This window comes from Passer domesticus, chromosome 6 (assembly GCF_036417665.1).
Source record: "Passer domesticus isolate bPasDom1 chromosome 6, bPasDom1.hap1, whole genome shotgun sequence".
NCBI lineage: Eukaryota > Metazoa > Chordata > Aves > Passeriformes > Passeridae > Passer > Passer domesticus.
In genome coordinates, this window is record NC_087479.1 from 59886804 (window position 1) to 59911924 (window position 25121).

Genomic DNA, 25121 nt, shown 5'->3' on the forward strand with positions numbered 1-25121 from the left:
CTAGATCCAGAGCCCATTTTGGACTTTGAATGAACCTGAGAGCTCAACAACACTGGGATTCAGTGTTTTGGTTATAAACACTGCAAGAATTTTAAAACTTTGTTTTTGGACTGCAGTTCAGATTAGGAAAATGCTAATCCCAGGAAGTGCTTAAAGTACTGCATAGATTAGGATTAATCTATAGTGTGCAAAGAATTAAATATCCAAATCAATGTGCTGCTGAACATGCCAACAAAAAAATGCTGTGGGGAGGCTGCAATGTAATGGAACAGAGCTCTCCATATTACAAATCCAGCTGCTGAGCTTTGTAAAGCAGCAGACAGCGTAAAGAATGAAAACAAATAACAATTTAATAATGAATTACAATAATTGAGTCGAGAGGAAGCCAGGACATGAACCACGGCCTCAGAGCCCAGCTGAGTTAAAATAGTACAGAGAGTGGAAATATATAATTTCAGACAATCCTGGGTGCTTATTTCTAAAGGTGAACTGAGAGCTTTTTAAAATGACATGACCAGAGTGCAGGGCTGTGTATTTCTGCCATTGATGAAATAACTAACACCAAAATGGGGTGGCTCTCATCCTGCTTTAGAGAAAACAATGTGGTCACAGCAGTCCCTTCCTTCTCCTGATAGCAATAATTCCCAGTGCCACTGATTGAAACAAATTGCTGTTGAAGCCACTTGTGTTGTTGGGCTTTTAAAAATATATTTTGCACTACAAATTTCATGGTGTCACTGTCCTTTTTTGCTGGGAGAGAAAAAAAAAATGGGGGAAAAAATGCCATTCAAATTCTCAAAGTATCTCTTTGATTATAAAAATTTCAGGTTTATGAGCATTTCTCAGCCTGCTTAATATGCAAATGGCATATTTTGCTCTCTCCCTTCACTTCGGCCTAGATTTCTAATGGTGTTCAGATGTTTGATGTTAGGTGCAGGTATTTTTAATCCTCTTCAGTATGTAAGTACATAATTTATTTTGGTTTCACTGGAGTTTAGGTGGGAATTCTATTCTGGGTATTCTTCGTGCTTATCTAGACGCATGAACAATAATAATAGTACAAATAGCAATAAAAATAACAGTAACAATAATAATTAAGGATAACTTAATGCTTATCTTAACCACTGAGGTACCCTTAGAGGCTTCCTTTGGCTCATGGTTGAAATCTACATCCAAGGAATATTTCAGAGCACTTGAAAGCACCACCTGCTGCAAGATCTGCTGCACAAGGTCACTCCCAAGCATCCCCTTAGCTCACCAAAATGACTCCACAGGTTACTTCTGCAGGCAGGGGCATTCTGCCATCTCAACGCAAGAAATGGAAGATGTTTCACTAGAGAAAGTGCCAGGCAGCCTCACCAGGGACACGATGTGATCCTGTCGCACCAAAAGCAGCAGACACAGACTCCCCTGGCTGCTGCTTCACCTAATCCCTGGAAATGGGAAGGGAGAAGTTGCCATATGTTAGGAAAGGCTACCAACACCAGTGGACCACGAGTGACAGTGTCTAAAGTGGAAACAAACTGTCCCAGACATGAAAGAATTGTTTAACAGAACAGTCCTTATCCATACGAAACCCAAAGTGCCACTGGAAGTTCTGATGAATACAAACCCAAACTTCATGTGAGTGGCAGGGGTACCCAATACATGATCAAGGCAGGTAGGACAGATTGCACACTGGAGGCACAACTAGAATACTGTCCTCCTTATTTTACACTGATTTTTTCCATTTCTCCACTCATGCTGCAGGTAGAACCACACATGGTAAATAAAATTTAGAGAAAACAGAAGTGAGGAGGTCTGAGCTCTGCAGAGGTGTTAAGGGTGATGTTGCTAAGAAGGAAGAAGCCAGAAGATATCTGTCCTCTTGTCACACAGTCTTCTATGCCATCTGCATAATGAGACTTGCAAAAAGTACCCGAGTTTCTCACACTTCACTTTTTTTCTCAGTGTGTTTTCTTCTGCTCTAATAAAATACAAACCTGTTCCAGACACCTGCAAAGTTCAGGGTTTGTTCAGAACAGAGCAGGGGAGCTGAGAGAGCATGGCACCAGTTCTCAGGCAGTACAAAACTAGCAGGACTCTGCCTTTCCACTTTCCAAGGGGGAAAGAGGGAGAGGAGAGGCAAAGGAAAGGGGCTCCTACAAGAATGTGTTCCCATTTCCTGTTAGACTCGACTTTTTAGATGTTCAAGTGAGTATTAAAAGGAAATCCAAAGAGATGTAAGTCATTCCCTACTGCAACTAATCCTTGAAGGCCAGGTTCACATGGCTTTTTTTGGTAGGAAAATTACAAAGAGTAATTTGCAGTTGATTGGTAATGAAAGAAGAAAAAAATTACCTAAAGCTGCTGGAAAATCCTAATGGTGTGTGGGTATGCAGTTAGATGGGCTCACCTCAGAGGGATGAGAACACTGAGCCCAGTTTCTGGAGTGGCTATTACAGAATCTGTAGCAGTAAATATCACCATGTAAATCCCGACCTTTCCTCATCCCTCCCGGGGGGAACCACAACTGCTTTTCATCTTGCCGGTGTTTAGGAAGACAGTTTAGAAGCAGGGGTGAAAAAAGAGTCAGCCGAAGATGTAGGAGCCACTGGGGCTAGCTGAATAGGATCATCAAAAGGGGATCCCCTCTTTTTTACTTCAGCATCAGACTATCTCTTCTCTGACAGCTTCTTCTGTTGTGTTCCAGAAATGACAAACACTAACTGGACTGACAGTGTTACTTGAAATTAAAACAGTTTAATGCATTTAAGAGTCAGAGTTTTGCAGCTTTGTGAGCTCCAGTGGATAGAGTGGCTGCTATGAAGCTTAATCCTGAGTGCAAATGCTCTCTTTGTTCTGGCCTTTCTGCTCCCGTGCTCAAGACGTGTTACATCTCCTCGAGAGCCAGCCAGGACACCCTGCCAGGGCTTGGAGTGGCCCGTGGAAGTGCAGGAGTGCCCCAAAGCAGTGTCCTGCAGCAAGAGCAATGCCCCCAGCCCCGGAGAAGAGCTGTGCAGCCCGGGTGGCCAGGCTTTGCCAGCAGGAGCACAGGGATGGGTCCCACTGCTCTGCGAGCGCTCCCAGCCCAGGGCACAGTGGTGGCACAGGTAAGTGGGGCACACTCACACCTGGCAGTCACAGGCCCTCCAGGTGGTCATTAGAGAGCTGGCAGAGGAGTGCCAAACAGTGAGGTGATGTAATGGACAAATGTTTATCATAAACAGAGAGAATCCTGACCTCGTTTCACATGTGATTTCATCTTAGGTGACCTCACAAGCCCTGTTACTCCACCACCTGCACAGCCTTGTCTGTTTGATGCTTCTTTTACCCTCCAGATCCTGAGGAAATTAATTAATTTGTTATTTTTCATAATCAGTCCCAGATGGATGATAACTGTCAGCATTTTCCAGTTGCATTAACATTTATCATTTTCAAAGCACTCTATTCACACAAAGCAGTTCATCCTCGCACCACCCCTGTGCCCTAAGCATTAGTATTTCCATTTTACCAACTGGAAATTGTAATGGGGAGTCAGAGCAATCCTCACAGTAGCTAAGGTAACAGCAAATTCAGTACCATCCAAATACACCTGTAGCACATCAAACTTTCCTAATGCAAGTACACACACCACACTGTAATTTTTCTTTCTTATTTACATACAAAAATCCTCTCAGCTCTGGTAGTTCTTCCAACTTTCTGGGCTCTGGTAGAGTTGAAGAGCCAAGCTCCCAACCATTCCACAAATCAGGTTCCAAAACACTCTAAATGAGTACAACTTTTTTTGTGCCTTAAGATATTCTATCCCAAATGTATTCCAGGTACAACCAATAGTTTTAAAAAGTAATATTTCTAATTTATTCACTTACTACAAGGTCACAGAGTCATCTGAATTCCTTGTGGGTACAGAACTGAGGTTCACTGAAAATCAGGCCCCAGCTGAGCTTTGGTGAATTTTTAAAGTAAGCAATTAAATGGCTTGTAAAAGAGAGGTATTTCCAAGCTGACATCAGTAACTCCTGGAAAGAACTGAAACTCAGAGGAGCTGTGCTCTCAGTTGCAGTAGAGCATTCAGCAATGTGAAACTCTTTCCAAGCACATGCAGTGGGGAGTAGTTTGATTTATTAATAATAATGGCCTTACATACACAGCTGTAGGCAGCTGAAGGCTTTGGAGTCACTTTCAGCAGCCAAAGGCAAGTAAAGAAGAAACCCTGGCTAGTAGTTAGACAAGATTTGAAGGCTGTAACCCCTTCCTTGGGCAGTGTTTCCTCCTCTAATTTTGTCCAAAGGGCAGTGGTGCCTGGCTGAGCTCTGCCAGAGCACCCCCTGCCACCCCTCAGCACAAAAAGGTCCTGTGACGCCTCTGCTCATGCGAGTCCTTCGCACAAACAATTCCGTGAATAAAACCTCGACACAAGCACCTTTTTTTTTTTTCATGAGAATAACTTTTCCTTCATTGCTTTCAAAACTGTTTTCTCTGCTTGGCCTGTGTGAGCCCGGAGCTGGTGCTCTTTAGGATAAACCTCCCCGGCTCCGGGCGTCGCAGCCCGGCCCGACGCTTTCCAGTGGGACAATGCCTGGGAAGAGGCAGGAGCCCCACAGTGAGACCCAGCACAGGTAAAGGAGAGCTGCAGGGTACCAGCTGAAAGGGAAATCCTGAGCAAAGCAGTTGGAGGCCTGCCTTCTGCCAGCATAAAGACACTAGCGTGGCACAAAGGGAGGTGTTGTGCTGCTGGGACTGGGCCCCGCGGCCTCTGCCGAGGGTGGGGGTCTCTGATCTGCCTTTCAAACTGACAGATGGCTCTGTGCCTCACAGAGGGGAAGAAGGGGACACTGCCATCCGCTTCCTTGCAGCAAGGTAGTTAAGCTTCAGTCCACTCAGCACAGAAGGAAAATCAGGTTTAATGTCCTCCTCTGCCTAAGTCCGCTCCTCCAAGCCCCACGGAGGGAGCGCTGCCTAGCAGGAGGCAGAATAGCAGCTCTCCTTCAGAGATATTAATTGCATTTCACTGCACCCCTGCACAAGAAAGCAGTGGGTTTCTCCCAGAATTTCTGTGCAGGATTAGTATTATACCCAATAGTGGATATTGCCCCTTAAACTGGGACTGAAATGGGATGTAACCTCCCCTTTCCATGGGACCAGGAGCGTGGCCACCAGTGCACCTTTCAGAGAGGTAAGGGGGCTCCATCCATTGTGTGGCCTCAGCACAGCCTGGGTAAAATGTACTTGTTGGCTTCATCTGGACTGGAATTAGGCATTAATGTGCCTCTGCATTGTAACCCCTGCTCATTCTGCTCCTTTTTGCAATAAAAGAATTAAAGGTTGAAAAAGGGCCAGAGGCAATGGGAAATCTAAAGCCATTTGGAAGGAGCCACTGCTCAGAAGGAGCACTCATTGACTTTACCTTCTCAGTCCCTGTGCTGGGCTCCTTCTAACCAGGCATCATGGCAAAACAATGGGGAAAATAAACTTCATGGGATCGAGTTGTTTTAGTAACACATCAACATAAACATCCTACACGTGAAACACTGCCCATACCTCCTTGCTCTGTTTTCTTTTCTCTGGGTGACTGTTGTCTAACCTGCCTCATTAATTCAGGCCAGCAGAAAACAGTAGGTAAAAACAGTTTGTTTGAGACCTGGGCTTGTTCTGCTGCCCAGGTTTGAAGGGTTTGTGACTATTTCCCAACATCTCATGAGCACTGGCTCAGAAATGTGAGCCAGTAGCAGTGGCTTAGCAGGGCAATGCACATCAGCTGAGCTATGGCTGCTCATTATGTCAGAGCTTTCCATGGCATCCACGTGAATCCTGCAAACAGGGAATGAATCTGGCATCCAGGCTGCACCACTGGGGAGGGACTTCTATTTCCGCCTAATTTTTAATCTCCAAAAGCATGAAAAGATCCATTAAAGTGTGGCAAAGGGCCGACACGTGCTGTGCTCTTCTATGGCACCACACTAACAACTGATGGCTTATGTTATTGGGGAGGAGGAGAGCTGAGCTATTAAAAACCTAATTTACGTCTCTGTCTTCAGCATGTGACTCAAACCAGTTTTGCAATCAGTTACAGGTTAACTAGCCAGGGTTAGGCAGGGTGGGGCCTGCAGTAGATTGCAAAACTGGTTTATTCAATTCACAGGACGAGAAAACATCCTTTAAAATAGGCATTCTAGAGGAAGAGCAGATACCTTGCTGTCAGTTACGGCACATGCTGCAGCAAAGCAGATTTTCAGGCGCTGCTGGAGGCACTGCCTGCACCCCTGGGTGCCCCTGCACTGCTGCAGCTGCAGAGCTGCCCTGCCTGCAGCGCGGGGCTGTGCTCAGGGCACACCCTCAGCTGTGCCAGGGCAGCTGGCTAGAGCAGCACACATCACACAGCAGCCTGGCCAGTGCCCTGCCCACGGGCACGGCAGCACGGGGAGCAGCTCTGGAGCTGCCAGGAGATCCGCAGGGAGGGATGCAGGGACATGGGAAAGAGCTGTCCTGTTTTCAGCAGAAGCAGTCTGTTGTCTCCTGCAGGGTTCTGCTCTTTCTGAGAGGCAGAAAGGCAGAAGGTGAGAGCTGCAGGCTGTTTTTACCTGTACAGCCTCACGTGGATGTGGGATGTACCACAGAGCTGGCGTGTCTGAAAGCTTTCCTTAAGTGTTAAACTGAGGAAGATGCAATACAGAAAGCATGGGAAAAAATAATTAAATTGCATCAAAAGTCTCTTGTATATGTGCTAAATATGTGACAGTTTCAGAATCTTGCACCCTCTCTTGCTATCAAGGCAGTTCTTTTTATTGTTTCCAGACAATACAAATGTAGGCATTGTCCAACACTCTCAGAGAAAAGATGAATTACATGGTCTACTTTTCTTTATGCAGCCAATAACGTCATTGTATCTGGGAGTTTTTCCAGTCTATAGCCTTAGAAAAGTCCTCAGAAAATGAGAACCCTGCTTTCATTTGCATTAGTGGGCCTTTCATGTTGCTCCAGCAATGTGAAAAGGTCCTAGGTTTTCACAGGTATCACAGAGTATTCTGAGGTGGAGAGGACTCACAAGGATCACTGAGTCCAACCTCTAAGTGTAACATTGTCACAGCAGTGAACATTTGGTGTAGTGGGACACCAGGACAGACTGATGGCTCAGAGGAGCTTCCTTCTCAGGAAGCTTTTGGGAAGTTAGGATGTGCGTGTGCCAGGGTGGTCTGGGAGCATTTGATCACATTGCAGTGCAGAGCTAGACTGAGTGATTTTCTGAAATCCCTCTCAGTTCTGCAGTTCTAAACATTTCTGGTTTCCTAAGAGACAATTTCTTCATGTGTCAGTCAGTGTGGTCTGGTTCTATCCCCAGAACATTGCTCTATATTTTTGTAAAGGCTATCAGCTTACCCACTGTAGTAGTGAAAATTAAAAACTGCATTCCTGAAATTGGCCTATATCCTAACAACGTACCAAAGAAAATACACAGAAAAGGTATCACACATCACTTAATTAAGATTGTTTCTTCTGTGTTTACTACAGTGTAAACATATTTTCACTTCTTGCTCCCCAAACTGTCCAGCCCAGCTGAGTTGTGAGCTGTGATCCTAAGGACATCCCACTATTGTGCTTTTAAAAAATGCAACTAAAGATTCTTCCTTCCATCTATAGATCCCCCAAAACTGTTTGAAGTCCTGCTCTGTCTACATGGCAGACTGATTTTTTTACTCAGAAGATGTCAGTTTTAAAATGAGGCTGCCACCTTTGGTTCTGAGCACGGAAGCCTCTATTTGTTCCACAGTAACCTCTGTGGGAAGGCACCTTCACAATGCTCCTTAGTGAAACTCCAGATACACCTCCTTCAACACCTAGAAACAAAATCAGGTTAAGTGTTAATCCACAGCTCTCCTGTGCCTTGCCCATGGAAGTGGCCAGTTTTAAACCAAAGTTTTTCAAGTGTCCTCATGCTGCCCCACAGAAAAGGCATGAGAATATCCTCACTGGAACCTGCAGAGCAGCAGAGAGCCAGGAGAGCAATCTGGCTTGGGAGCTCCCTCACTGACCCCACAGAGCTCTTTTGCAGGGTAGCTAGCCCATGTTGTGGTCTGGGTTGCAGTATCTCTTCAGTGCCAGTGCAGCCCAGCTCCCAAATTTCCACGAGGAAAAAGAAACTTCAGCTTGTGTAGACGTGACTGTCAGCATTTTGTAGTGCCTTATTCATGCTAGAGGCATCAGTCCCAAGGGAATCAGACCAGAGCTGGCATTTCCCTGCCTGGAAGGGAAGCAGAGCAGCCCCTGGTCAGAGCTGCACTCGGGGTGACTGGAGTAATGAGGTTCTGCAGTCCATAACTTTTCACTGTGCATTTCCTCCCTAAGGAGTCACAGGCTGGTTTATTGAAATCACACACAAATAGGTCTCAGTGCACTTCTTAGCTGTAGACCTTGGGAAAAAAACCTCAGATAATTGTGAAATGCTCTTGTGGAACCTGCAGAAGTGTGGGCTTTATTCCTGGCTGTGGGAGCAGCTGGAAGATTGACTTCAAAGGAATCTTTTAACCTGTTTGTGTTCCAGTTCCAGAAGAGGGACAGTCACCTGCTCTGTGCTCCTGTCATGCCAGCATGGGCTGAGCTCCTTCTGGGAGCAAGGCTGGCCAAGCCCAGTGTGACCTCCCACCCTGCTCCCTGCTTCAGCTCCAGGGGCAGCCAGGAGCAGACCTTTACCAGCACCCTTATGCACAAAACAAGCAGGTATTTTTATTGTTGTTATGACTGCAGCTGGTTGACAGAAATCCCATAAAGCCTGAGGTTGTAAAAAATAATAAAAACATTTAAGGTTACAGAAAAGTTACTTTGATGCCGAGTGCCAAGTTGGCATGGCCAAAAGTGACTCGTCACAAACGCCAGCACTGCTCCTGCTCCCTGCATTCATGGAGAGGCTTGGGTCACTCTGCACAGACCCCCTGCTCCTGACACTACCTCAGCTCACCCTTCCCAGAGAAATCCTCAGCCAAGCCTTCCTCCACTCAAATCGGGCTGCTTCAGTGGCTGTACAAGTGGCTCTGGGCTGTGCTGCCCAACACCAATTCAGAAACTGCACTTGATGAGGCAAAAGATACTTTGCCAGCATCTCATCCTCTGCACCCTCTGCCCATGTAATGGCTGTATTTGATCATTTCATGGAAGCCAAGCTCCTAATTTTTAAACTGCTGCTCTGCAAGTCATCATTAACTTGAAGATCTGCAGTCATGGCTCATCTTGGAATGCTCTGTCATAGCATGTGATGTATTATGAAAGTCAGCATTTCTCTAGGGCAATAAAATCTGCCTTTCAGAAAATCTATGATGAAGAGATTTATTTAAAAATTAGGTAAAGTTTAGTTTATTTTAATTTTTATGATTCCTCTGGATGGCAGGACAGCTGTATTGGCTGCATGACATATTTTTGAGTAAGAAATATATAGCCATCTGTTCAGCTCATAACATTGTGTTAATAGGAATCTCAAATTTCAAATCAAGAAATAAACATTTTAATAAATAACATAACAGCAAGAAACTTGGGTTAACTGATGGAGACCTAGCTGTAGTAGTAGTGCATCTGTTTGAGTTACTCATTACAGAAATATTCAGGTACAAAGTACTTGTATGAATGGGACCTTTAGCTGAAAAGCATTAAAAGCCTGCATTTCCTGGAAGCTTGTGACACTAAAAAAAAGACCTGGCAAAAAGATTTCCAGGTTTGTGTTGACACTTGGATACATTTTAGAGAGATGAGAGACCTGTAGTAACCATTTACTCACCCAAGCTTCATAAACTTCTCCTACGGTCTTGGTGGGCCGGAGGCGATGCTTTAGAGAACTTCAGACCCAGCTGGATTTGGAGTTCAGGCCCCTAACTCTAGAGAAAGAAAAAAAGCCTTTGCAAAATACAAAAATTTAATGGTTAAGAGCACCATTAAATTAATCCCAAAGTTGTGCAGCCCCTGTAGGACAATATCCTGCTGAAGTGGTCTCAGTGCAGACAACGCTGAGTCAGCTCTGAGTCTGTTCTGAAAGGTGAGTTAGCACTGGGTGAGTGCACTGGGGAACCTTGCACAGGTAAGCATGAAACAACAAAGTAAAAGTGTGGTTTGGGGTTTTTTCTGCTTCGAAAAGCTCTTTTTGGTGCATGGTAAAAAGAAGTGCAAAGAGGTGTAACTCCAGGTCTTTGGTTGCCAAGATGAACAAAATGTCACTCTCAAGCAGATGGTGCTGCTGATGCAGAAGGTCAGAGACTTGGAAATTCATTTAAACAACCCAAAACAAAAGCAAGGGAATGGTAGAGACAGTCAGTTATTATGTTTGAATATTAAAAAGAGGGTTGAGGAAGCACAGCAGAAAATGAAAGCCAGTTTTTCCTTAGATTAGCTGCAGAAAATATATTTGACTTCCTAATAAGAACTCGAGGGAATCATAAGCCACCAAAACAAATCCTGGTCAGATCCTTGGACTGACAGGTGCAGATCTCACCCAAGTATGGGGAACCACAGAGGACACAGCATCACCATAATGAATGGTCTTCACACCAGGTTTCATTGCAGGGATGCATTCCACTTCCCCACCAACCACCTGGGTGCTGGTGCTGCTCCTGGCCCAAGATTTAATTTAAGCACTGGGAAGAACACAGAGCAGCTGGCATCTTCCTCTGCCATCCCCAGACAGCTTCCAACTCCAGCTCAGCAGACTGGTGAATTCCAGTGCTTTGTGGCTAGCACAGGTCAGATGTGACACTGGAGAAGTCACAGGAATATGGCTTTATGATTTCATAAAGTACCTTCACAGGAACTAATTAGGGGGTAAGTTATTAACGGAGAAACCACCAAGTTATGAATGAACTGTCAGTTGCTGTGCCAAGTGGCTTGCATCAGCAATTACAGCCCTAAATGTTCTGGGTAAAAGCACACTTAATAGGACCCTTTCACGGGCTGTGCAGTCTCTGTCACAGGAACAATTTAGTGGTTCCTTTGTCTGTGCCAGCCACAGAACGGCCTGGAAGATCTGTGATCTCTATTCAACTCCTGTGACATAAATTTGCACCCATCTTTGCTACTCATTAACCACTTCCCTCCCCTCCCCCAACTTTTTAGCTCTTATGCCTGGGGAGAAAATGTGATTCAAACATATTTTGGAACAGCAAGACCTCCCTGAGTTTGCAGAGAGCCTAATAAGATGCTTGTGAATGTAAACTGCCCTGTTCACATTGATCAGTGCCTTCACTGGTCTCACAACCACAGAACTGCTCATTTTTCAGCAATACACCAAAGCTGATTGAATTTTTCATGTGGGCTTTCCCAGAGACACAGGACTTTACACTTGGTTTCTGTACTCTGCTGCAATCTCCCAGCAGCAGTTCCTATTTCAGTGGTTTTCCTGGAAGCGGGAATCTGTGGGATTGTGGTCCATCACTCCCACTCCCTCCATTCAGTCAGGCAGCTGCAGAACTCTCCTCTGGCTCAGCCCCTGGTGGTGTGGCCACACAGAGGTGACACCAGGAGCCCACAGCAAAGTGACAGCTCCTGGCACCCACACCCTGCCTCCGGATCTCCAGATTTCCTCAGAAATGGGTATTCCCACGTGACAACCTGCCAGCCCATCGATCTGCAGGAGGAAAACCAAGCAGCGAGCTGTGTTTTTTCATGCTCTCCTTATCCCTAGCACAGCTTGTCAAAATCCAAGCAGCTTTTAACAGTTGCACAGTAAAACAGAAGCATCAACAAGCTTTTGCAAACACACAGCTCCAAACAGAAATAATTCCACACAAATAGCCTGCCATAGCTCAGCAGCACACACAGAGTTTGAAAACTCTTGCAGACAGAAAGAGACGTGGCATCTGACTGGAAAGAACAACTTTCTATCTTGGTTTTAAAATGGAGTTGAAAAAAAAAAATCTTCCATTTTAATTTGTTCCTTATTAAGAATCACATAAAAAAAAAATAAATAATCATCTTAAAGTTTTCTAAGTAAGAAACTGGCTGTTGGTGCAGTACTTCCTATGTGTTAGTATTCAAGTACTTCCAGATTATGATTAAAATATTATGAGCTGCTTTTATGAGAGCTGAAGTCATGTAAGGAGATTTATATAGGCTATTGCAACCTTCCTATCAACTGCAACTTTGCTTAAGGCTACTGTTTATGCTTTCAGAAAATGCTGGAGATATCCAAGGTCTGAGGCACCAGAAAAAAGGAAAAGGAGACAAGCATCTGTCATGCTACATGGAAAATGAATCCTTCTGGCAACTCCTGCCCAGCCCTAGATTAATATGGATTTACAATTAACATCATCAGTGAATCAAGCAGCGTTGTAATTGTTTTTGCAGCTATTCCAAAACTTTCTTCTGCACAGACATAACCTAATTCTAACTTAGTGAGACAGAACAGCTTGACACATTTGTTATCTAAAGACCACTTCAGCCAAAGAACATAATGAAAAAGCATGGGAACTTGACTCAGAAGCAAAGGCTCTTCTTTAATATTGGTTCTAAAAATAAAAAAGCCTCTCCCCCTTACAACTCTCATTATTTCTGATTCTTGAAGGTCTAATTTTGCCCCAAGGACTGCTTCAAAAATACATTCTCTTTGATAGGATTGCTTAATACTGCTCAGTCAACAGGGATTAGAGCCTTCTGAGGAAAAGAACATATTTCTTATTCATTTTCTTGACTAATTAGTAAAGATTACTTTGGGAAACCTTAGCTGTGGATGTATCGCACACCTCTTCTTCACAGTGGGGATTAAGAGGCAGTGGGCTCTTGCCCAGGAGCAGTGGCAGGCAGGGCTGTGGCACCAGAGCCAGGCTGGGGCTGCAGTCCTGCAGCAGCCACCCAGGGGTCCAGCCAAGCTGAACCCCTCTGGAGTCCTGCCTCCAGCCAGTCTCCAGGGAGAGCTGAGGGAACTCTCCTCTTATGCACCAGCTGAGGGTGGGGAAGACCCCTGGGCCCACAGTTCTGCAAGGAAAGTGACAGGAATATGAGCTGACAAGAGCAGACACGATGGCAGAATCAGTTTCATGTCCTTTCTCCTCTGTGCTGTGGCTGGACACAGCTCGTTTGTGAGAATTAATCACATTAATCATATTCCTCCAAGCTTCTTTCCTTAAACTCAGTGAATTTGTACAGACACACAGAGTAAATAAAAATAATGTGCCTGACTTTTTTCAGCTATGAAGCCTAAGAAGCAAACAAGGACTCTCACTTTGTGTGGTGCTGGGTTTTCACTGTGTAGTGCCCCATCAATACATTCAGGTACTGACACTTGAAATAAATTCTGATAAGGCTGAGACAAGACTAAATCAGACCCAGGGATCTGAGTCTGTAGTTCTCATTAAACCAAAAGCAGGACTGTTGTCTACATTTATGCTAAATAATGACTCAGCCCTTAAAAATCCTTGATGTTGACTTACATTTGTGATTTTTTATTTTATATACCTGGCTGTGCTTAGAATTCTATACATAAGACTAGAATAATATTATAACATTATACATTATACAAGATATAACAATAATATAATATAATATAATATAATATAATATAATATATATTATATAATATAATATAATATAATATAATATAATATAATATAATATAATATAATATAATATAACATAATATAATATAATATAATATAATATAATATAATATAATATAATATAATATAATATAATTAATATAATATATATAAAATATATTTAAATATCTATTATATATATTGATATATATACATATAACATTATAATAACATTATACTAGAATAAGACCTGGCCATTGCATTTCCTCAAGTTGATTTGCTGGAGTGTTTTTGTAATCCAGTAGGTAAAACTGTCAGGGCATGAGGCAGAAAAACAGGCTTTAGGAAAAAAGCATGAGACTAAGCTGAATGAACTTGCCAGCACGAGGAGAAAGGGGTTTTTCCTGTTCCTCAGCACCACTGCTCACCAGCTGAGCTGGGACAGCCACCCTGCAAAGAGCCACCTCAGAAGTTTGGTGGAGCCACAGGGCTACAGAAGGTCTCTTGATTATTTTGGAAGGCTGTAGCTCTAAAATTTATTCTCTGGCTTTCTGGTCTAACTGTGGAAACTGTGGGTTTCAGAGAGATGCTCAGAATTAAGAATACAACACAGATCCTGCAGGAGGCATTAATATTTCTTTTTCTTTTTTCCTTGAGAGGGAAAACTGTTCTAGAACAAAATCCCTACATTTAGTGGCACACTTTCCCTCTGAATTTCTGAAGAAAGGATTCCTTCCTTTGCCTGTGTGGTCATTAGAAACACACTGACAAGTGGTCTTTTCTGTGTAGAGACATATGCACCAATGTAGGCAACAACAGGATAACATGCTGGGAATTGTCACTTCCTCATGCCCAAAGAGCATTTTTCACTTGCTGGCAGAGGTCAATATATGCCAAAAAGAAAGAAAAAGAAAGAAAAAAATGGGGAAAAAAAAAGAAGAACCAAAAGAATCCAGGAACGTCATTCTTAAAGCACTGTCAGAGCTTCCACTTAGACAAGAGCAGTTGGGGTTGGGTCTAACACAGCAGGTGATGAAATCCATTTCTCTTCACTTGACAAAATGGAACCTGATCACAGGATTTAACTGCTTGTTTCTCTTTCTTGAAGTTTATCCTAAAAATAATGGTCTCTGAGCTTGACAGCATTAGTGATATTAATTCTGCCTGACAGTATTTTGGGACTTTTGCAAAGATCCCTCAACCAGAGCTGAGCTGTAAAAAAATCCTCTTTTTCCCTAAATGTAGCAGAATGTGATGTGTTGCCATGTCCACCAACTGCAGACATGATTTTTCAACAGCTCCAGGGATTGATGTAACACAGCTGTAACCATGAAGCTTCTGGGAAGCACAAAAGGACCTCTGGGACGCTGCAAGCCTCCCCGACACTTCCAGAGAAGGGTTCTATGTCCAGATTTCTCCCTCAGGGCTAAAACCACCACATCAGGCAGCAGAGAATCTGTGAAGAGCTTCCAAGCCTGAAAGATTGCAATGTAGCACTTTACCTTCCCCCAGAACATCAGAGGGAGTCTGAAGAGGCTGCTGAGCAAGCCCTTCACCAACACATCTGCACAAAGCAAAAGAGCATCCCCCAGGGAGGAAATGGCACAGCTCAGGGTGTGTGATGTCCCTGCAGGAGCCAGCAGCAGTGGGAACGGGCGCCTTTGGCTCTGCTTGGTTGCACACTCACCGTGGATGATGTGAATGGCTCCAGGTTTGCTGCTGTGGGAGCACAACTGGCATCTCTGGAGCTTCTGTGCCAAGGAAGAGGCAGCCCCTTCTCCTTGCCACAGGCTGCTGGGGAGTTTTGCAGGCTGCTGGTCCCTGGGTGTGGATGAACCAGGCTGGGGCAGGAGTAAAGGGCAATGTTTTTGCTGAACATCCTATGAAACTCACAAGGAGTTAAACGTTAGAAGACGTGGATGTTCATAGGAGGCCTTGGCATCCAAAGATGCTGAAGTAACAATCTAGAGGGCTGTGAACAAACAAAAGCCTAGTTCTTCAATTGCATTTGGGCAGCCAATTCCTGCCTGTACTGGCAGGCACTAGGCCACTACATCTAAGGATGTAGGACAGCAGTTCAGATTTCATCAGACCAGTGACCACCCCAGTCCTACTGCTTCAAGCTCCTGCTTGACTCTGCCTTGAAGGCAGACATTAGGGAATGCCTGACACTGGCAGTGAAGTGGGCATATCTGAAAAGCCCAAGAAAATTAGCCATGGTCTGGATGGAAACATGGTGGCAGAATAATGAAAGGAAATAATTTTATTGCTAGAGACATGGTTCAATGCCTAAACTTCAGTATGTACTTCATTTCAGAAGTCATAAGCAGTCATAACAGAATAACTAAACCAATCAAAACCTTTTCAAAATGTTTCACTGATAATAATGTAACTGTCTGGTTCCTTGCTACAACCAGAAACAGATGTAAATAAGAATAGTAATATGATTAATTGTTAATACAAAATGAAGTTAAAACAGTAATTAAACCCAAATCTCTATATAGCAATGTACATTTGGTTATTAATCTTGCTGGGACAATGTTCTGGTTAGGAGGCAGTTAAACTTTTGTATTTTGAATTTGATCTTGTCATGAAACGAATTTGAAAATTCTGTAGGTGGCATCTATTAAAAAAATTCCAGTCTGAAGCACATGCTTAGCACAGGACAAATGTTCTACATTGATATGCGTGAAAGATTTTGCCTCAAAAATTTTCCTTCAATCAGAACACTTTAATAAGCCCATGTTCTCTATGCGCCCGTTGGGAAGCAGGTCCTGTGGTCAGGTAGAGCACTCTGGGCAGTTTCACAGGAAAATGGTTAATGTGCATCACAACAAACTGTCACGCTTTCGGAAAAAGCAGCTCTGCCATGGTGTGCTCTGAATCACAGGCAGGCCTCAAATGGCCTCCAGATGCCAAGACACCAGTTCAGATGTCCCATCTGTCCCAATGTCTATTGCATTTCTTCAGAAATTTGGGCACATTAAAAAAAGGGGTTTTTTGGCGCCTCTCTTTTTCCCTCTCACCCTTCTCTGCCAACATCACGTCCTTTAGGATGTTAGGCCTCCAAATGGCTTCGGGGCAGCTTTTGCAGAGGAGTCCCACTTTGGATGCTGTTCAGAGTCACCACAGTAAAAGAAATAGTCTTTTCTTCTCCTCACACAGTAGTGGGCTCTCCTAATTTTGCAATACAGAACCCCTGATCCACACACATCCCTAATACAACTCTTCTGAAGTGAATTAAATTACTTCAAGAACTGTTTTAGCTGTTGATTTTAACACTGAAAAAAAGTGCTTCATCCAGTGAGAAAGTAGAAACTTAACACAAACCTCAGTGTGTTAGACAGCCTCGTCACCACAGCTCTCTGTTTGCTTTTGAATAGGTTTATTATCCACATCCGTTACTTCTAAATCTGGATATTGCATTTGTTACACAAAAAAAGAGAATTAGCTTAACTGCTCGAGACAGGGAGTGCTGAGACAGCTGAGTTCCAGCATATGTTAACAGCCCAACTGCCCTCATTTAAAGAGATATTCAGACCTCTAATAAAATGTTGGTTTTTGAAGGTTTCCTCTCCTAAAGTACACGTAACTACCATGTACCATTGCCATCTAGTGGAAAGGTAAGTAAGGACACAGGTTTTCTTCACTTCCTAGCTACCCGTGATGATCTCAAGATTATTTTAGTTATTTTGGAAAACCTCTAGGAAGTGTATTGTTGGAGTCCACACGTCTCAGCGCCTGTCCTGCTCCCAGGGAAATCAATACCTTTCCATTTTTCTTATCTTTTGGTACGATAAAGAGAAGTGTTTGGTTGCTGTTAGCAATCTACTGAAAAGATGGGGTTTTATTCCTGAAACAAGGGAAACGTAGCTTGTTTCCTTATCTTGGATTAAAAGTAACATTAATACCTTAACAGAAATACAGCATATTAGTGGATACCCAGGGTCGATGAGGATGTATTTCAGAGACAACTGCTATGACAGGGGAGGTGGTGGAACAGCAGAAATAGAAATAACACTGCAGTAATGCAGCTTCTCCTTGGCTTGTCTAAAGGAACGAAATTATCGCTGCTTTTGGCATTGAAAGAGTATGGAAGTTTTGGGAAGGCTGGCAGATTAAGCAGTAAATTGAGGAGTTTCTATACAAAAACTCGAGTCAGGCTGGAAGACTTATTTCTTGTAGCCATTTGTTTAATGCCTTTACATCTGCTGTAACATTCAAAGAAGTCAGAAGAGCTCAAGTGTTTGACAGCTGCTCTTAAAAACCCCAAGGAGGGTGCACTTTGCTCATCTTCCTCACAGCCTTTAGATAAGGATGAGAAATGTTACACAGACACACTGGAAAGCCTCAAAGGCAAAATACACGATATCTAGTTTTACTAGATTCTTATCATTTACAGTCCACCCTAAAACTCCCACACATTTGTTTCTTAATGTCCCTCATGCTCTGTTAAACCTCACTACAGCAATGTTCCCATAGGAATGTGGCCACTTGCCAGACTCTCTCATGAACATTTCATTAATCTTCTTGGCTCTCATACAAACTACAAAACATTATTTGTTAGTAATTTAACTGTTTTGCTCCCAAATGTGCCAGAAATGTGATCTTTGCTATGCTTGCATTCAAGAATACACAAGGATAATTACAGAGTAAATGAAAAGAGGGTTTTTGTACATTTAGCAAGACACTGTGCCAAGAAAGGTGAACTGATTACATCTTGTTTCTGGAATTAATTCTCATGCTATCCTAGATGCCAAATCACTCTCAAATGTTAAGATCTAACTGAAACTTAGCAAAGTACGTGTTTAGATACAGTTTTATTTCATTGCATTACCCAAATATCTCTGACTTCTTTGAATAATTCAGATCATACCATATAATCTACTAATTTCAGAGGATAATTTAACAGAAAATATAATTTCTGTTTTCCAGAAGTCTGGCCTGACCCATGCCCAGTGGTGTTGAGAAAAGACAATTGCTGGCTTTGCAGCAAGGAGGAAGAGTCTTGGAAAGCCTGCAGAGCTTTCAAAGCACACATGACTTGCTAATGAGAAGGAAAACGATTTAAAGGAGCTTCATCTTCTGCAGAACAGGGGAATTAATTCTAGACATGCAAATACACAACTTTTATTTCATAAAATGGGAAATTTCAGAGTGGGATCTGTGGATAAAGCTGTCCTCAGGTGCATATGACACTGTTAGGAAAGAAGTAAGTTTTATCAGTTTTATGTGGGCTTAAAACCCACAGACAGAAATGCAACTCAACTTCAAGTGAGAAGTCTAACTTCTTAATTTCCTAAGTTCCATTACCATCATATGTGTAAACTCCATGGGGTTTGATTTTTTTTTGTGTGTTTGTTTTGTTTTTTTTTTTAACTAACTTATAAAAAATACAATTAATGTCTCAAATCCCATGTTCACCTTTTAAAAATGGGGCTGTTTTCAATAATGTGCATCCATGGCACTGAATGCAAAGAAATGTGCATCAGCAATGGAGGGGTGAAGAGTAAAGAGAGAATAAGACAGAGAATAAGACTGCAGCCATTTAAATGGACAGGAACAGAGAATTAAAGGGATGGGGATGAACAACAGCACTTTTATGGGTCTGTTTTCTCTTCTGCCTTCTGGAATTGCACACAAGACACCAAAACACTTGGGAGGTATCCAAGCTCAGGCTCCTCTGAGGTTTTCCCAGCACATTTTGGATTTAATATTGTTCTGCAGTGTAATGGGCAGAGACATGGAGCCACACTCTTCATGGTGTGCAGGCACTAAACTTCAGTCTGTGAGAGCAGGCATGTATTTGACCAGCCATGAATGAAGCAATGCCCACAGCCTGTTTGCTGGCTCAGAATTTGGATATTCTCCTTAAAACAATCCTTAGGAGAAAAGAAGAAGGTATTGCAAATTATGTTGCAGGATGTGCTGGGTTGTGGCAAGAAGGGATTGATACAGGCCTTTCAATTCTATCCTTAAAATTATAGCAGGAGGATGAGTGAGAGATTGTCCTGAGTGTGTCCACAGAACGTGAGAGGCTGATGACAGAAATAAGAAGCTCTATCAGTTGTTACATGCAGTCAGAGGAAGAAACCTTTCAGAGTCTTTCATGTGGCCTGGAGAAAAGAAAGAGGAATGGCATGGTGTTCAAGAACAGTTTGGAAAGAATGGGAGTTTGCTGGAATAAGGGCATGATCAGCTGCATGGTTTTGATTGTTTGGATGGTGGGTTCAGCAGCTGCCTTAACCAGGGAGAAGGGACAGCTAGAAAATGAGGAAGGTGGTAAGGAACCAACAGATGAAGGGGGGTTGGGGAGCTGGGAATTTTTGAAGGGTTACAGTAGTGAGGAGAAATTAGGTACAAAGGCTCATACAAGATCTCAGGAGAGTCAGTCAGTCAGGAAATAACCAGTGGCACCCAGGGAAGTAGCTGTGGCTCTCAGATGGTGATGGGAGAGCTGCTGCAGCTCTTCTAGCAGGGGGCTGAGAGCACTCACCTCCAGCGCTGCGAGGGTTAAAAGCAGAGACAAGTCCATGTGGCTTCTGTCCATGTGCACCAGCCCAGGGACAAACACATTTGAAACTTGCCACTTGGAATGAGCACTCCCAGTTTAGATTTCAACCAGTAGCAAAGCCCAGCCAGAGCAGTGAGATGCCCAACGCAAATTTCAGCAAAGCTGTGCTGCTGTGCACTCCTGAAAGCTGCAGGACTAGGAGTCAATAGAGCATAACTGACCTCATTTCTTATTTTGATTTCATAACTAAAAACAACTCCAGGGAACCCTAAGCACAGAGTCTTGCTCAACCCACACCATAATTGGACTGGCTGATTGAACTAGCTGTTTTGCAAAAATTGTGTTCTGATTAAATTGTAAGACCTTTTCTCCAAATGGCAAAGCTCTCCTCCCTGTAATTCCTGAGAGATCTATCTGAGAATTACAATCTAAAGAAGAGAGTGCACAGTGTCAGGCAGCCTCTGTTGTTCCCCTCAGCAAGTTATAAATAAATATAGAATACTTACAGTGCTCTGTACTAGAGAAAGCCAAGATCAAGGCCAAGTGTCACAGTCCTCCCTGAAAATAATTGCAGCATGCAATATAATCCCACATGCTCTAGCAATATGCAGTCTAAATAGAAGTGAACAGCATAGAACTGGATTGTGGGTGGTGGAGTTGTACCAGACCTTGGGAATTTTATGTTAATTAAGAAATGCTGATTAATACAGAATGGTGAGTTTTAATAAGCCAATAATAAAAGAGAAATTGTGTTTAAATAACAGGTGTGTCTTGATTCCTTGAAACAAATCTTCTGATTTTTAATTGGGGGAATTCACCTAGTGGAAAATTTTGTCTGGCTTAAGAGAGCAGTTTTCTGTTGGTGTTTCATTCCCCATCCCAGAGGTCTGCCTGGGTAACTGAGCCATTGGGAAAAAAATCTTAGAAGCAGTAGAAGTTAACAGTCTTGACACCAAAACTAAGGGGTGAAGTTGTGTAACATTAGAGGAGAGAACAGAGACTCACACGACTTCTGGGGTTAAAGTGTTGAAGACCCAGCAGCACAAGATAATTCAGCTTAAATTCCTGTAAGTGCTCAGAAGGCAAATCCCAGGTTTGCTGAGAAATATTCTAATGAAGGTGCTGGGACTGTTGTGCCCAGCAAGATCCATCCTCTTTCTCACACCAGGGTACAAATGATTCTTCCCCCTTCTAGTGGCACAAGTAAACATTCCTTGAGTACAAAGTGAAGGAGAGCCCTGGATCTCTTCCATTTCTGAGCACACATAGTAACAGGAACATCCTGAGGTGTGATGCAGATTTCCTTGTACAAGTATCCCCAAAGGAGGGAGAGGTGACTGAGAAATTTATCCATTACTGTCAAATCATCACATCATTCTCTGCACCCTGGTGCAGATCTATAATGCTTTATAGATTATATGAAGGAGCTCTGTCCAATAGAGGGACATTACTACAAGCATAAAAAGGGAATCTAGACAGGTTTGGTATATCCAATCTCAACAAATGATGGCATAAGAAATCCACTGTAGCAAAGGAAAAATGAAAAGCAAGGTGTAGTGATAAGCAATGGAATTTCGGAAGTTAATGCTCAAAACTTCCAGCTGAGGAATGCACACATCCCTGAAATGCAGCATAACTGTTTACACTATCAACAGATAAATCTGTGCCCTAACTCTGCCTGCTACCACCTGGGTAACTTTCTACAGTGATTGGGAAGTGCAGAATGCAACAATTCACTGCCACACTACCTTGTCTGGCACAGGAGGACAATGTTCCCTCCAAGGCAGAAAAATCTCTGGGTCTGGACATGGAGCTCTGGCTGAATGAAGCTGAGCCTGCTACATGCCTTTAATTTCCTTGCCTTGATGAAAGCCTTAATGTCACCACTTAGGCAAGGAGAAGGTGAGTTAGGCTTTATCAGGACTAACTGGCAGCAGGCAGAGCTGAGGGCAGATCTCCATTAAGTGCTCTAAGCCACTGGAATTAAACTGTGGCACTGCAGACTCTGGGAAGTAGTGGTCCACATGCAAGTTTTCATTTCAGAGCACCCCAAACTCAGCCTCTTTCAAAACCTGACCTTTTCCCTCCAGCTCTCCTCTTCATGCTCCAGGTAACCTGGGCCCTGCCAAAGCACAAACCCAACTTACCATTCAGCAGACAGCTGGTGGCACACAGAGCCCACTCCTGATCCACTGATCACTCTGGGTTAGCTTGTGTCCAGCTGGCCCAGTGTTACATGAGCGTGCTGCAAACTATGGAGTGGTCACAGGAGGATACATTCCTCTCTCTTTCCCCTTCAGCCTCTCTGCTTTTATTCTGTGCTTGTTTCTTCAGACACTTGGTGCAGCCATCCCATCCCACCACAATCTCTGAGTGCCTGCTTCCCATCCGCATTCAGAATCCCTAAAGTGCCACGAGGAAAGTTTAGTGAAAAGTAAGATTCAAGCTTTGATTTCTGTCAGGATTAGAGAGAAGTGGTTTCGTTTCCTTGGTTTTATTTTGATTCTTTTGAACTTGTGTAAATATAATTAGTATCACTTCTGTTTTTACAGTACTCTAAGTAGTAGCTCAGATTACCCACTCTGCAATTTAAATTTGAGGAGTTTATTTGATTTTAATATTGATTTATAAAGAGAAGGCACAATGACCAAATTAGAAATGCTGGTAAGTATACTGACCAAATCTTTACATTTTATCTTAAAAAAGAAAGAAAGGCAAAAATCTCAGGCAGCAAAATTAGGAAAATCACAATGAGAAGTGCCACCTTAAGACTGTACTTCTATTGAAATTCTAATCACCACAAATTTGTTTTCCATTTATCTGAATCAAGACTGGAAATATTTTCCCAACGTACTAGAATTCTGCATTTCTTTCTTTTTTTTTTTTTTTTTGTTCCTACAGCTTTCAAAGCAAACAGTCCAACTAGAAAAATTCTGATACTTTAACAGTCTGTCAAATACAGCAGTTGTGTCACTTACCTTTCAGGCTACTGCATTCATAGGAATTTTTTTTTTGTAGCATTATCTCATAAAAATACACATGTAAGTTTAGCACAAACCATAAAAATGTGTTGTACACTTCAGCTAATCTAGTATCTTTCATTTCTAAGGAGGATTTGGGTGGAGGCCAAGTTAATTAAAACCAGAATAGAAATGGGTTCTATTCACATGAGTCATATACCTCTGACTCACAATGGAGCCTGTGCAGCTAATGGGTTAATTTGAACTGATAACAGAAAAAAATAAGCTGGAGGTTATGACTGTTTGGAGTGAGTGCTGGTTTCAGACAGTAGATGTACAAGGTTTTTATGCCATTGAGAACACAGACCTGCTCTAATGATGTCCTTTCTGTCTATTCAAGTGCTGTGACAAACAGTTCAGAAAGATCTGGAGGTACAGAAGGCTCAGAAAAGCAGGACTGACGCCTTCAAAGCTCTATTATTGTAACAATACGCACATGGAAGTGTTTAAGTTACTGTCACAGAGAGGGAAGTCTGAGCCACATGCAAGCAGCTTGTCATGCAGGCAAGAGGCTGATGGCCCTGCACACTGCAAGGGGAAGGATTCCTCCCCCAGGCCCCTGGGAAATCCACACACTTACCCACCTCTCCACCACAGAAATGTGGAAATCTTCTAAGCTAACAGCTTTCCTACCTCCTCTGGTCCCCGTGCCCCCAGGGACTGGCACCCACCCCAGCCTCACAGGTCACTTTTCAGCTCTTCGTTTTATGCCACAACTTAAAGGTAGAAAAGGGCACTGGGTCCCTAATCCACACCTATTGTTCCTATCATGAGATGGAGAAGTTCACAGCTCTTCTCCTCCTGCATTCCTGCAGGACTGTGGGCCTTTCAAGACAAGTACTTCATCACCATTCCTGTATTCAGGGTATCATTACATATCTACTATGCAGTGTCCTGGCAGAGAGGAGTGAAAGAAGAAGCTCAGCAGGAACCTTGCACTGAAACAGAGGCAAGACAGAGGTCAGTCTGTTTTCTCTTCAAAATTATGTTTGGGAATTTTAACACCTTTTGATTACTGAAATACAGAAGCAGGTCTTACAGGAGGCCCAGAAGACAGGTTCATTCCCCAAATCCTTTTCCACCTTTTCAACAGCTTAATCACCAGCTACACTCCTTCTTCTGCTCTCCTTCTGTCCCAGTTAATGTGGAGTTACTCTACACACTGAGTTCAGCTTAGGCATCAACAGTCCCCCTCCAACAATAGCAAAAACACTGTTTCACCTTCATTTCATACTACAGGTTTCTAAAAAGGAGGAGGAGTAGCTCCCATGGCTGCAGAAGGGTATTAAAGCCAGATCTTTTGCTTTCTGTGTGAACAGCAATGAGAAGATTGAGGCAGCCAGACTGTGACCTTTGTGTTCTACTGCAAGGTTTGAAGAAGAGCAAGTCTGCTTGTTCTTCTGGACAAAACCCACAAATTCAGCACAAAAGATCCAAGTGCCCATGGTGGGGGTTGAGAATGTGGCTCCTAAGCAAGCAGAATTGCTTCTACCCAGCCCTGAGTAACAGACTGGGATTGAAGACTGGCATTAAAACTCACCCTGTCTTTAGTGCTCCCTGTTGATTAGGCAGCTCTGCTTGGTGGTTTCAGCTTTACAAGCAGACCTAAAGATCAAACACCTGCTTCTGGACTCCAGCCAGTAATTCAGTGGCTATAAATGTCGATCTGGAGCACTTTAGATGCCTATATTTTGGACTGGTTCCAAGCTCCTGCATTAAAGGGTAGCAACAAAAACAAGTTTATACAAAAATAGATCTCAAAATCTTCCTAAACGCAATTATTTTCTGACACAAACAATATAATTTCAATGTTTTGCTAACATTTTGTTAGATTCAAAATTAACAAAATTGCTCTGCAGAGAATTGCATTCTATCCAGCTGGGATATCCCCACTGAAGTTCTCAGCACCACAAAGTTAAAAGTAAAGGTGTTCTTTGCTACTTTGAGTCAGAGACAGCATTTTCCTGACCTGCTGCTGTTAATCATTTCAAACATATGTTTACATGATTGCTTTTGCCAACCCACGTTCAGCTGTCACCAGCCCCCACAGAATATAATAATAAACACCTTGCACACCCACAAAGGGGTTACTGGAAAAGG

At 43.1% G+C, this 25121-nt stretch overlaps 1 long non-coding RNA gene across 1 annotated transcript; it reads right to left on the reverse strand.

The window, feature by feature from the left end:
- Positions 1-1277: 1277 nt before the first annotated feature.
- On the reverse strand, positions 1278-15211 carry LOC135302201 (uncharacterized). The gene is made up of 3 exons (XR_010363901.1): positions 15175-15211; positions 9746-9842; positions 1278-1433 (listed from the first exon to the last, which is right to left on the reverse strand). It is a non-coding gene; the product is annotated as an uncharacterized LOC135302201 (long non-coding RNA).
- Positions 15212-25121: the final 9910 nt, after the last annotated feature.